This window comes from Seriola lalandi, unplaced genomic scaffold (genome assembly GCF_002814215.2).
Source record: "Seriola lalandi dorsalis isolate HSWRI2012SDOR001 ecotype SW California unplaced genomic scaffold, Sedor1 jcf7180002054554, whole genome shotgun sequence".
Lineage (NCBI taxonomy): Eukaryota > Metazoa > Chordata > Actinopteri > Carangiformes > Carangidae > Seriola > Seriola lalandi.
Genome location: NW_019525107.1, coordinates 1,070,715 through 1,074,433, shown reverse-complemented (window position 1 = coordinate 1,074,433; position 3,719 = coordinate 1,070,715). Strand labels below are relative to the sequence as shown.

The 3,719-nt window shown below is 41.9% G+C and overlaps 1 protein-coding gene across 1 annotated transcript in view; it reads right to left on the bottom strand.

Moving 5' to 3' along the window:
- The window catches only part of plxna2 (plexin A2), a 180,057-nt gene that overhangs the window by 53,559 nt on the left and 122,779 nt on the right, over positions 1–3,719 (bottom strand). The window lies entirely within an intron of this gene.

The following is a 3,719-nucleotide window of genomic DNA, read 5'->3' as shown; positions in this document are numbered from 1 at the left end:
GGTGAGGGGGGGGGGGGATCAGAGCATTGGCCATTCGCCACTACATTTTCCTTAGACATTCTGCAGGATTTGGCAACAACCATAGAAAGACTAAAGAGGGGTGAGATGACCTAAATTGAGGAAGAAGAGTCATTCTAATCCACGAGACAGAAACTTCCAGAGAAGAAAAGGGTCTCTTTTGAGAAGATAATCTACTAGACTGAGCAAAAGGAAATAAAAAAATAAAAAAACTGTGGCGATGGTTGGAGAGAAATGGCCCTCAACTTGAGCAGCCTGGGGATGTCTGTCAGTGGGGTGTTGACTTATTCAGCTGAAGTAATGGTGGGTAAAGTTGTGCTGATGCAGCCAAGGCTAAACTCAGTGCATACAGCAGAGCAGCAACACACCACCCCGGCTGCCTTCAGGCTATGCAAGCCTAGCATGTCACTCTAACTACTGCAGTTGACCGAGCTGAATGACATTCTCCAAGACAATTCAGCCATAATGTTTAATCACCTCATCTTCTATTAAAATATACAGTATCAGCATTTTTTCCCCCTTTATATTCTTTATCTTCAACCTTTAATATACACATTTATTTCAACAGGATTTTATCATCTTGACAGTCTAAAGAGATTCTCCCAGAATTACACTACGCAACGGCTGATAGATTTCCATTCTTTGCTCCAGAGCTGGATATTTTTCCTTTTGAAATGAAATAGCCCTTGATACAATTTAGGAGCTTGGAGCTAATCTCTTTGTCTTTGGGGCTCTGCTCAGACTAATTCGAGCATGTCACATTTAATTGTGAGTAGCATTTAATGGGCTTGATAAAAACCCCACTGATCACTTGTTCCAGAACAAACTACATCCTAAATACTTTATGGAGTCTTAAATGTCTTGTAGTCAGCCAAGAGATATGGGTCAGGATGAGAACCAGCTTTTTTTAGTGCATAAAAAGGGGAGAAAACAAGAGACGCAGTTATGGATTGAGGGGTGTTATTTGTGGATGACCGAATCTTCCCCACTGAGTATACTGATGCTGTGTGTTGGAACAGGCCACTTAAAGGTCCCATATTGTATAAAGTGAGATTTCCATGTGTTGTTTGATTATAAAGCAGATTTAGGTTCTATATTAATACTGTGAAATAGAGAAGCCTGAGAGAAGAGATGTAAAACTACATTGAGATGGTTTTTGGAACTTAAACCCACGAATATATCTCCTTTGGAGATCAAAACTTCAAATAAAACACCATAAAAGTGTCAAATATGTCACCTTTACAATTCTTACAACGTGGGTAATTAAAATAGTGGATCAAACGTGATTGGCTTATTGGTCAGGGTCATAAGACAGAAAGAAAGACATCAAAACTTCAAATAAAAAACACCGGAATAGTGTAAAATATGGGACCTTTCAACCTGTTGCAAGGTATACATGTGTATGTGGAGCCTGCGTCCCGACACACTTTACTGTGCAACGTTCTCTTTTCTTTAGGCATTGGTTTAATGAAGAGTATCACACATAATGTACAGCACCTCTCTCAGGGTTACAGCAGTGAGGAGAGTTCAGTTGCACTATGATGCTGACTGACAGGCCCACCATCCCTGTGGTGTTCAAAATATCAACAATAAGGATGCGTACACTGTCTGAGGGCGAGAGAGAGAGAGAGAGAGAGAGAGAGAGAGAGAGAGAGAGAGAGAGAGCGGAATCCTGTGTTTTTTCTTTCCTAAGGCAACAGCTAGATCTTTATATTGGCTGTCACTGGGAGGCAGGGAAGCCTCTTTGCTATACTGTAAACCCATATACAAGCCACAGCCAAAGCCTATTGAGGAGATGCCTTTCATATGCCCATCCAACTCCCAGCTTCATTTGATGTTGTTCCCTCTGCTGTTAGCAGGGGCTTACATCTCTTCAATATTAATGCCCATGGTGGGAGGCACCATGGCACTTAATAGAAACATTAATTATTCAAAAGGCCTATCTTTTGGTAGGCACCTCTACTAATGTGCTAGTATGTATACAAATCAACTCATGATGGGGGCTTTGGTGCATACAATCAAAACCAAATTTATTAATAAATTCAGCCCACCAGGGGGATGCCTGCTCCTTAAAGAAACTGTAATCACTGAGAGACGAAGGGGGGTAGGGCGCGGCACACAAACGAATGCCGCCTTAACCCGGCGATGGGGAGGAGAAATACTGGCGCGTCTAGCGTCTATCTGAAGTGTGTGCTCATGTGAAGCGTCGAAATTAATGCAGAGTTGGTTTTGCCACCTACAGCTGTAAACAGACCCAGGTTCAGACAGCCCACAGGGGCTCCACTTCCCTTTCCTCCTTCACTCCCCCACCTCCTTTCGTTCTTCCCACCTTGTCATGGTTCAGCTCCTCTCCTCTGTCCTTTGTTCTCTCTGTTGCCTCACTTCACCCCACTCAAACCCTCCATATTCTCCATACGCTCCTTGCTCTAGTTCACAATATATTAATATTATCCATCTCTCACACTTTAAGGAAAGACTAACCATGCGACATCTGATTCTGTAATACATCACCAGTCACAGTTAACTGAAGCATTTCAGGAATTTCTAATAATTGCATTTGTGCATTTAGCTCTTGCCTTCAACTGACAATGTCTGCTTCTAAATCAGTATGACCCGTTCTGTCTTTTGAAAGCTCCCCTGCAACATTAACTTGTTGCATCGATCTGTGGCTTACACAGTCTATCTAGTTATAAAGAGCTCTGGCAATAAGGGAACATCTCTACCTCAGAATACAAAGTCTTGCAGCTGCTGTAGGTGGACAAATTGGTATCTCTTTGCCTTCGATATGTAATGGACCAGATTGTTCAACATGGGCAAGTCTGTGAGCCCTTACTCTGATTCTGACAAACGGGCACATAAACCCACATAAACAAACTGTTCAAAATGTTTTTTTAAGGTATGATTTTGGCAGCTATAAAAAGGCCAGAAGTTATAATCAATACCCCATTGGACAACATATGGATACAATACCTCAAGGTATACTGCACCTATACTAACTATAATATACACCTATAATACCTGTGTTCGAGCCAAGGCACAAACCTCTCAGATGAAAATTAAATAATTTTGTGAGATATTGAAATCGAACATCGGCCTTTCCTCAAATGACAAAAAAAAAAAGAAAAAAGAAAAGGAAAAACAACTACAACTGCCTTCAAATACCCTCCTCACTATGTTGAATTTTAAGGCTTTTCCTGAAAACCCTCCCTGTAAATCTCTCTATTTCTTGCCTCCTTAATGTTTGTAGAGTGGCAGATGAAGGTCTGGGCCGGTGGCAGCCTTGGCAATCACATACCGTGATCATAACACTAATAAAAGCAGTGAGGGGAATGAGGTATGTCCCACTGGATGGCAACGAGCATGTGCCATAAAATGACAAACTGAAAGCATAATGGAGTTACACGAGAGAGTAACTTAATTCACTGGGATGAGTCAGAGATAGTGACATACAGGGGCAAGCAAAGAGGAAAGAGGAATGGAAGGGAGAAGACAGACAGAGAGGGAGAGAGAGAGGGATGGATGGAGAGGCGGACTTAAAAGGAAGTAGAGGGCGACCGTCTTCTGCATCCTGCCTCTCTTTTTCCTGCCTTATCTGCATACAGTATAGCAAATCAATTAACCAAGTTGTTAACTTCACTTTTTAATTGGCTGGAGTTGGACTTGAGTATGTGGTGGAGGAATGAGAAGCCAAATGAATCGAT